We start from the raw sequence: 11,358 nt of genomic DNA, 5'->3' as shown, positions 1-11,358 counted from the left end.
TTCTCCCGGAAGAACATAGTATAATTTGTAAGAGTTGTAAACAAAAAATTTGTAAATATAACCCTCCCATATATAAAAGTAAAAATTAATTTACAAAAAAAAAAAAAAAAAAAGTAAAAATTATACTTTCAATATTGATTGTTGATCCACTTACAACTAATGATTCAAATTTTTTAAATATGTAAATCATTATATACAAGGGGATCACGATTAGATTAAGTATAAGATGTTTTATTCTTATATTGGTGTAATAATAACTTGGCCATAAGACATAGTATATGAAATAGACCAAGACATTCTCTCGTGCACCACACCACATGTCACATATGCTATGACTTAAGGCATAAAAAAAATATTACTCTCCTTTTATATAAGATTACTTCTCTCCTATTCTCTCACTTCGATTTCTGCACCTCACCTTTTTTTTTTTTCTTTTTTTTATAATGGTAGAACTCACCCATTTTATCTCTACAACATAAGATACCTATCTTATGTTGAAGAAAAATAATAAACCCTAAAAACAAATACTGTCCATATTTTAATTTGATTCTTATTTGAAATTATTCAAAATAGAAATAAATTCGTGGTTGAGGAAATTCAAAGTTGGGGGTAATGGCTATGGCATATTTCAAAAACGGTGATGGGTCAAACATGAAACATGGGCTGTTGGATTCCTCGAGATGTAGGAAAGGAGGATCGGACGGTTGTAATTGGAGAGAGAAGATGGGACCTCGTGAATCGTGCGGTTCAAAATTTGGATTGGAGAAACACGCTCCTCTCAGATTGTGCGGGACCCATTCTGCAATTGTGTAGATTTGTATTATTAACTTTGTGAATGGCATTTATGATTTGGTGCTGAACTGCTGATCCATCACTGAATCACTAAAAGTCTCATTGTTTTCTAGCTAAAATTCGAAAGTGTTTTAAATATTGTATATATTAGGAGTGTTGGAATTTCAATTTTGAAGTAAAAATCACCTAATCTAATATTTTTGGTTTAATTATTTAAAGATTCATTGGGTTTGAATTTTTTTTTAAAATTCGATCTAATCAAATCCAATTTTATTAGATTTGAATTTGATCGGTTTTTAATTTTTCAAAAAAATTAAAATTTCAGTAATACAAATCACTAATTATATTAAAATAAAGTCATTCAAAGTTAAAATAGTCTTTAAACTAAAATAAATCTTAAAACTCACAAGGAGTTAAAATAGATTAATAGACAATAAAAAAATTAAAACAAAAATAATTTATTATCAATAACATCTAAGATTCTAAGTCTACAAAATAACAAGATTCTAAGTCACCATCATTCAAAAATAATAAATAAATAATACATTGGATCGATTTTCACCAACCAAATCGAAAATCGATCTAATCCAATTAAAATATACGGTCACCGCAGTTTGAATCGGTTTGGACCGATTAATGAACACCCTTAATCCATATGATGTTATTGCACATTGATTTTTTATGTACAGGGGAAGGGGTGGATGGAGGGAGAGCGAGTACCGGCGGTCACTCCTTCCTAAATTTTACTTTTTTTTATTATTTTATATATAAAATCATTTTTAATAATAATGGTTATTCATATTAATAGTTAATCTCAAAAATATTTATAATAATTAATATTTTCTATTAGTCTTAATAATAAATATAATTTTAAAATTTTATTTTCACCCTCTATTATAAAAAGACTAAAGTACCTTTTAGGTTCTCAACAAATATTACAGGACCCAATTTAATCCCATAGAAAAAATCGACTCGTGTTTTCTCTGAAATTCAAAATAGACTCATGTTAGTCCTTTTAAGAGACTAATGTGTTTTTTAAATTTCAAAGGAATCACAATTTTGATTAACTGGGTCTATTATGAATTTCAAAGGGATCACAAGACATTTTTTTCTAATGAATTAAAATAGACCTTATAATTTTTGTTGAGGATCCAAAAGATACTTTACTCTATAAAAAATGATGGATCAATCACTCTACATGGGACAAATATGTAATAATATATTCATTTTAATTTGTTATGTCAATGAGTTTCAAAGAGTAAAAAAATTCTACACATGACTCAAAATAGAAGTGGTTTATTGAATTTTAACTATTTTTAAGAGGAGCCGGTGGAATTTTTTCTCTGTTATGTCGGAAGGCTTTTTCCATATGAATATATATGATTTCTGCTTATTTTCTCATCCTTATTGAAAAAAATTGTTCTAAAATAAGGAAGATTAAAATCCTTCAAAACTACCCGTCAAAGCATGTATATCTTATGATTTAAAAATTAGGGTTGCTTGCGTATGGTTCATGAATTGTAGGCATGCATATTCTACAGTAGTTTTTCTTCATCAGTATTATAAATGAGAGAGTTATTAATATGTTCTGTATTGTGGGCCATTGTTCATTTCAATGTCATTTGTTTAAATTATTATCTGAATCACTTATTTTCATAAAAATAATTAAAAAAATGTCTGTCTTTTTTTTTTTAGTACATCAGAGGGCCGAAGCCCAGAAGAAAAGAAAAAAAAAACTATTAGCTACTGCAAAGTAGAATATTTTCGTTAAAAAAAATGTTATTTCGTTAAATACTTTCGAGTAATGAGATGAAAATAAAATAAAAAATTACTTTGCAAAGTAGAATATATAGTGTCTTATTTTAAAATATTATAATTTTATTTATTTTTTCAAATCAAGATATAAGTTATTAATCTAGAACTATGACGTTTATCTTTTGTCTTTTTTGAAATATATAATTTGATTTATAATTTGGCAAAATCATTTCTAAGCCGCTGTACATACATGTTAGAATACACATGCGGATCTGAATTTTTTTTTAAAATAAAATATTGGGGTCCACTTTGTTGTCTCAGCTGTGGACAATAACTCTCTACGGCGGCTGCAGAAAAAACATCCCCTTACAATTATTATTTGAAAAATATTTTTCCAATTGCTTGCTTTTTTTTCAAAATATAGTTCTTCAACTTTGTCACCTAAAAAACTAGACTAAAGAATGCAACAACGTATATAAAACAAGTGTCACTTTTGGCGATTTTGGAAACTTCCAATGTATAATATATCTTTCGAAATCTAAAAAGATCTTACATATTACTTTCTGAATTCCATATCTATCCGAATACGTTCATGTTTTATTCCCTTGGCCATAGTTCAATTAAAAATCCTAATCAAACAATTATCTCTTGCTGGAAGCAGACAACATGAGCGATAACCATTTGCACAAATGATCTATACACAATATAGGGATTAATTATTTTTTTATGAAATTATTCAAGTACTCGTTTTTTCTGAGTGCTAATATATAAGACGAGTTAACTACTTGTTATTTTTAAAAGACTTCAAAATATTTATTGCGAAAGTAGTGATAGTATAAATGTTTTATTAACCTACTTGGGTAGCATGCCAGTTTACTTTTTTTTCCTTTGTGTTGTTGATAAGGTCAATTTTACATCCTACAGTTTGATTTTGATTACTTTGTCCTAATTTATTATATTTTAATCACTAAGGAAAAAGTATTTATCTATCCTTTTACAATAAACTGAGAATGGAGGAAAGAGGGCCTGAGAGAGAAGTAGAGGATCTACTAGAGAGAAGTGTGAAAAAAGCGGAGGATAACACCGAAGATACTCAAATGGCCGAAGAGTTATTGGAAAAGGGGGTCTTCATTGCAGAAAATCTGATTATTCTCCCTGTGGAGGAAGCTAGCCAACCTATAGGTGGGGCTACCAGCTCAAGGAGACGCATTATGTCATACAAAGACATCGTCCTTCAACTGAATAGGGATGAAGATGGAAGGGTAAGTGATGAAGAGGACTGGTTCTCTAGAGGAAGAAGATGATCTTCTTGAGGAAGAAGCACCTGCGCATCAAGCCAACCCATTTTGCCCGATGTATCACTTCTCAAAAAAATAACACAAATAGGACTGTAAAAAATGGAGAATAGCTTTGATAATCAAGCTTCTGGGTAGGAGGACAAGCAACAAATTTCTTATCCAAAGACTGATGAAACTATGGTGCCTGACAAGAAGGGTAAAGATAATTGATCTGGACAATGGTTACATTCTTGTAAATTTTCAGTTAAAAAAGACTATTTCCACTTTCTCCATTACGGACCGAGGATAGTGGTAGACCATAGTGCAACGCCGGAGGCTAATGTTTGATTCGTATGATGAAGGAGTCAAAAGATTAGCGGTCTAGATGTGCATTCTGAGTCTTCCTCTGGAATTTTATACTACTCAGAATCTTTAGTGAATAGGTAATTTGTTTGGCAAAACTTTGAAGGTGGACAAAAATTCTCTTTGCAAGTCTGATGGTGGAGAGGGTGAATATACGGAGAAAGCTAAATATGCAAGAATTTGTATAGAGGTGGATTTAAGGAGAAGCTTTATCTTTAAATTCCAATTAGGGGGAAAGTTCCTCAATGTTGCTTATGAAGGTTTACATTTAATTTGCTTTGGGTGTGGGAGATATGGCCACAGGCAAGATACTTGCAGAGGAGGTACTAGTATGGATAACTCGCTCTCTCAGAGTCTAACCCATCAACAATCGAATGAGGTGCACCTTAATGGAAAAATCCCACCTAAGGAAGACCATTCTGAAGCTTTTGGCTCGTGGAAGGTTGTCCACAAATCGAATAGAGGGCAAAAATCAAAAGTGAACTCCCAAACTCAGCATAATAGGTCTCCTAAGGCCCCTGTGCACCAGCAATCCAGTAGCCATGGCCAAAGGACCAAGATCGTAATCAAGGCTATCATGGAAAGCAAAAGATCTCGATTTGCTGCTTTGGCAGATCCAGAGGTAGCATGTGAGCATAACCAAAGTGTGCAGAGCGTACCTATACCTAAGGAGATGACCCCTTTGGCTGAGACAAGAAAGGTAGCAGGCAAAAACAATACCCCAAATAAACCCAAGTACGTGAAAGGAACAACTTCCAAGGGAAAATCTGTCATCCCCTTAGAAAGAAATCAGATTAGTATTTTTTTTTAAAGTCCACTCAAGGAAACTCTGGTTCAAACCAAATGCGTAGTGATAAAAGTGGCCAAAAGCTAGAACCATCCATTGCTAAGCCAAAGACAGATATCAGCAGATCTACTCCTATGGAGACTAAGAAGGCTTCAGAAGTGGAGCCCACAACAGAACAAGTAAGGAAAAAAGAACAACTAAAGAAAAAGGAGCTAGATGTCCTATTAATGATGAGACACATGTCTAAAGAACAAAATGAGAATGTGCTGAATGAGGCCATGGAGTTTTTGAAGCCAGGAAGCTTAGAAGCTGTTGTGTCTCCTTATTCATCCTCAGAAAATAAGGAAAACATAGATCTTTCTGATCGACGAGCTTATGGGGTGCAACGGTCTCGTGGTAACAGCCCCTCGAAATCTTGTGTTAGCAAAAATGAGAATAGGATGGGTGGTGCTTAAATCTCCACCCAAACTCAGTCAAGTGTCCAATGAATGTTCTATTCCGGAACTGTCGTGGTGCGACCAAGAAGCGGTTTGAAAGATTCATGGGAACTCTAAAGAAGAAACATGACTATGATATTGTGGTCCTGTTGGAGCCTAGAGTCAATGGGGAGAGGGCTAGCAAAATAATTTGTAGCTTGGGTTATGTTAATTGCTTGAAAGTAGATATGGTGGGTTATGCTGGCGGCATTTGGCTTTTATGGAACAATTCCTCTTTCTCGGTGAACCTAGTGGAGAGAGGTGAGTAGTTCTTCCTTGCTCAGGTTACTATTCCTAATAAACCTTCTTTCCTTTTTACTGCCATCTATGCTAGTCCGAGAATTGAGAAAAGAAAAGAGCTATGGGAGGATCTCAGGCGCTTAAGCACTTTGTATCAAGACCCTTGCTGCTTGCAGATGATTTCATTGAGATTATCTCAACAGATGAGAACAAAAAGGGAGCTCTGATTGATCTTAGCAGATGCTCTCTTTTTGCTTCAGTATTGGATGACTGCCAATTACTTGACCTTGGGAGTTCTAGTCCCTGTTTCACGTGGAAAGGTCCAAAAAAAATTTATTAGGAAAGAGTCTTCAAGAGACTGGATAAAGATGTTACTAATGTCCATTGGAGTAGGATTTTTTATGAAGCAATTATTCATGTCCTCCCCATGTTGTATTCTAATCATAATCCTCTTTTTATCTTCATTTTTAAAGATAAGGTTGAGTGGAGAACATGCCATTCTGAATTTCCCCCCTTGGCTTGATCTAACTTTAAACAAGTCATGTCTGAGAATTGGAGAATAGAAGAATACACTGTTGCCAACCTGGTTGAGTTAATCCCCATTTTCAGGGATTGGAATGTCAATACCTTCAGAGTTATACACAGGAAAAAATCCTCCTTAATGCGCAGACTCTCAGGCATTAAGAGAAGTCTGGAAAAGGAGGAAATACTTGGGAGCTATGCTTTATCATGATAGAGGTAAAAGGAGGAAATACTCTAGTGAGATCGGTCGTGTTAAGCTTCGTCTCTCGAACTGGAAAAGAGATCTTCTCTCCTTTGCTGGGAGAGTGATTCTAGAAAATTCTGTCATCAGTTCCATTCTAACCTACCATATGCAGCATGGCTCCCTTCCTATCACTATCTGCAATGACATTGAGAAGATGCCACGCTCTTACATTTGGGGAGAGACTTTGGAGAAGTAGAAGGTGCATCTAATATCTTGGGAATTCATAACCTGAAAACTCATAATGAATCCTTCCTTCATAAGGTAGCGTGGAGAATTTTAAACAACAGGGAAGCTCTCTGGGTCCAAGTGCAGGCTGGAAAATATGAAAGGAAGGTGGACTTTAGGAGACAAATCAAAGCTCAGCATTATAACTCCAATTTTTGGAAGGAGTGGGCAAGATTTGGAATGAGTTCCTCAATAGTCTCCATTGGAATGTTGGAGATAGGAGGGAGATCTTCTTTTGGCATGATAGATAGACTCATTTGGACAGACCCATTGTTGATTACATGGTGGCTGTTCCTGACAACTGGGACCTAAACATCAAAGTGGCTGACATGGCGGACCACAGTACGGGGATGTGGAACTTTGATTTCTTGCAGAGGCTCTTGCCTTTGGAAGTGGTACACTCCATTAGTGACATCATTCCCCCATCTGGCAAAAGAGTTGAGGACAAGCTGATGTGAAGTAATAATGTTGGCAATAGGAACATGGTCAAATTAGCTTATAACAGACTAATGAATTTTGAAGCTATGGCTATTGATCCTTTATGGAACTTAATCTAGAATTGGAAGGGGCCTCAAAGAATATGCACCTTCTACTGGATGCTATACCATTGGTGTATCCTTACAAAAGACCAGACATCCAAACAGGAAAGTTCTTCCTTTTGTCATAATTGCATCAACAAAGTGGAGAATATTTCCATGTCCTCCGTGATTGTAGTAAGGCCAAACTGATATGGATTGCTTGATTTGCTGGTAGCCCTCCTCCTGATTTTTTCACTCTTCCTACTAAGGATTGGTTTCGAGAGAATTTTCACCGAAAATGACCCCATAGTCAGTTACTAGATTGGAGGGACATTTTTGTTACCATTTCCTGGTTTCTTTGGAGGTGACGTAATTTTGAAATTCATGACCCCCAATTTGTTAAAGCAGACAATCCCATTATTATTATACCAACTTATATTAGACATTTCAGAGTTAGTATGAACATCTTTTCCCAAGATCAACCTTCCAATTCAATCACCCAGCGTGTGAATTGGACCTCTCAAGGCTGGATGGAGCTCAATATAGATGCATCTGTGTCTTTGAATCCCGCTTCAATGGCGTGTGGAGAGCTTGTTAGGGATGATAAGGGTGATTGGAGTACATGATTCATGTACAAGATAGGGATTGCCCCACCCCATAATTGCAGAACTTTGGGCAATTATCATAGGCATTCGTATTGCTTGGGATCGTCACATTCATTTCCTTTTGGTGGAGAGCAGTTATCTCCTTACTATTCAAACTATCAACAAGCCAAAAATTGATTGCCCTCAACACCAATTAGTGTCTAGCATCTTGAGGTGGTCTAGCTTGAGCTAGCAGGTTGTCTTGTATCATTTTGGTAGAGATGGAAATTATAGTGTTGACCGTCTTGCACAGCTTGCCATGGCTTTCAAGGAAGAGTTTGTTTTACTCTTTTGTGCTCCTGATGAGCTGGGCCTTCTTCTGGGCTTGGATACTCTTTCTTTGTAATATTTTCTTTCTTCCGGGCTTTTGCCCCCTTGTTTTACTAAAAAAAGAAAAAAATATTTATAAATTCTTATTTCAATCAAATGATAATATTTTTTGTTTTATGAATATTTTTTCTTTGTCCTGTGTAGTAGAGTTTCTCTTTTTTATAAGCCGTTTTTCGTAGGTTTAGTTTTGTGATATTTGAAAATCCTTCAACATAAAGGTAAAACTAATAAATTACTTAAGTCACATTTTGTGAATAATATTATTATTTTTAATATTTCAGAAAAAATGTTTGATAATAACCCCGCATTGAAATTATTTTTTAATAATATGAAGAGACATTAAAATTTGATAAAAAAAAACCTAAAAAAATAAATAAATAAGTGGTCAAGAAAGGGAAAATATCTTCAAGGAGTATTCCCACTGTACAGTATACACTCAATACATTTTTTACTAATTTTTTTTAAAAAAAAGTAAAATAACTGAAAAAAATTATTTTACCCACTCTTTTATAATTACTGTCAATTAAGTCTCACCTTTTATTATTTTTAATAAAGGAGTAAATACTCTTGTAATATTAAAAATAGAAGTAGGTTATACTTACAATTTTTTTTTATAATCTCTTACAACCATATCTTAACACCGTTAATTTTTGTCAATCAACGGTTATGATTTTCGCAAATTAAACTCATTAATTAATTATTAATTCACAATAAATGATAATCGTTGATTAGCGAAAATCAATGATGTTAAAATATGATTGTAAGATGTTGTAAAAAAAAATTGTAAGTATAACTTTTCTTTTTAGAGATATGCTCGTAGAATCAAATCATAAAGGATCAAAATGTCAAAAATCAAATCATAAAGTTGACAACTCATGGGCTTTATTTCTTTCGCTTTCACGACATGCTCGTAGAATCACCTCCATTGTTTTCTCCTCCGAATTTTCTTTGGTCAATCAATATTGTTTGTTTTTATTCCGATTGTATTTTGTATCACGTCGGCTCATCCCATTTATAAACAAATGCTGTGTGAACCCCACGAACCATAGACTTAAGCCCTTGATATTTTGTGTCCGCTTGATATTTTATATTATAAGATAAAAATAAAAATAATTACTTTGTTAAGTAGAATATATAGTGTCTTATTTTAAAATTATTAAAAAAAAAATCATTTCAAGAAATAAGTTAGTGATTTTGCACTATAACATTTGTCTTTTCATAAATATATGATTTGATATTTTGATTTGTAATTATTATTTTGAAAAATGTTTTTCGAATAGCTTTCTTTTTTCTTTTTTCTTTTTCAAAATATCTTATAGTTCTTCACTCTCGTCACCTAGAAAACTAGAATAAGGAATGCAACAATGTATATAAAACAAGTGTCACTTCGGCTATTTTGGAAACTTCCAATGTATATATCCTTCGAATTCTAAAAAGATCTAAACAAGTGGGGGAGTAAGCGTATGTCTTAGATCATTCCCAATATCATCTTTGGAAGGGGTTTAAAACATTAATCTCCGAACAAGATTGCTTGCTGTGCAGGATATGGTTTATCAAAAAAAAAAAAAAAATCTTACATGTTACTTTCTGAATCCCATTTCAATCCAGATACGTTCAAGATTTGTTTATTCCGTTGGCCATACAATTAAAAATCCTAATCAAATATCTCTTGCTGGAAGCAGACAACGTAGAGCGATATAGGGATTAATTATTTTTTTTATAAATTTATTCCAGTACTCATTTTTTCTGAGTTTTAATATTTAAGACGATCGAGTTAACTACTTGATATATTTAAAAGACTTCAAAATATTTATTGCGAAAGTAGTGATAGTATAAATGTTTGATTAACCCACTTAAGTATCGTACCAGTTTACTTTTTTCCTTTGTGTTGTTGATAAGGTCAATTTTACATCCTACATTTGATTTTGATTACTTTGTCCTTATTTGTTATATTTTACTCACTGAAGAACAAATCTTTATACATTCTTGTTTCAATCAAATGTTAAACTTTTTTTGTTTTATGAATTTTTTTTCTTTGTCCTTATTCCTTAGTACTAGAGTTGCTCTTTTATATAAGCACTTTTTCGTAGGTTTAATTTTATGATATTTAAAAAATCCTTCAACGAAACCTAAATCTAATCTATAACTTAAGTCATATTTTGTGAACAATAATAATGTTTTTTAATATCTGAGTAAGAAAATGTTTGATAATAACCATATTAAAACTATTTGTTAATAATATTAGTGGACATCAAAATTCGATAAAAATAAAATAAAAACCTCCAAAAAAAAAGTTAAAGGAAACAAGGGGCCGGGAAAGGTCGAATAACAACAGAAGAGTTTAATATAAAGCAACAAAATGTCAAAAATCAAATCATAAAGTTGAAAAAATATGGGTTTTATTTCTTTCACTTTCATGACATGCTCGTACAATCACCTCCATTTTTTTCTCCCTTGTCCAAATTTTCTTTGGTCAATCAGCATTGTGTGTTTTTATTCTGATTGTATTTTGTATCACTTGGCTCATCCCATTTAAAAACATATGTGAGTCTGAACCCATGGCAATATATATATATATATATATATATATATATATATATATATATATATATGGTAAAATCATTTCTGCAGTCGCTTTATGTACAATAAATATTTAATGCTTATATATATATATATATATATATATATATATATATATATATATATATAAATGTGTGAGTACGACAGGTGTATGGTTATAATTTCTCATATTTAATGCTTTCATCCTTTGTATGGGTATGATTCTCCGCATTTAATGCTTTCAAATATATATATGACAAATATTTGATTGTTGCACGTACAGCAACTGCAGAAATATAAATCCATATATATATATATATATATATATATATATATATATATATAAATCCGGCAAAAAAAATTATTTATTGCATTTTAATTAAAAAATTACGCATTTATGACAGTTTGGGAAATAAATACAAATGTACTGCACAATGTGACGCCACTTTTGGGCGTCAATTGTACACCCTATATAATCCATCACCCCTCTATTCACTCTTCACACCTCTTCTCTCACTCTTCATATCTCTTCTCTTCAATTTAGTATTTGAATTTTATTTCTTATTCTATTTTATAATGAGTTCCCGTCTTGATTCTGTTCGTGTTGTGTTATATTACAATGGTAG

This window comes from Gastrolobium bilobum, unplaced genomic scaffold, assembly GCF_033153095.1.
Source record: "Gastrolobium bilobum isolate Gb01-03AN ecotype WA unplaced genomic scaffold, APGP_CSIRO_Gbil_v1 utg56011, whole genome shotgun sequence".
Lineage (NCBI taxonomy): Eukaryota > Viridiplantae > Streptophyta > Magnoliopsida > Fabales > Fabaceae > Gastrolobium > Gastrolobium bilobum.
This window is presented reverse-complemented; position numbering follows the sequence as displayed.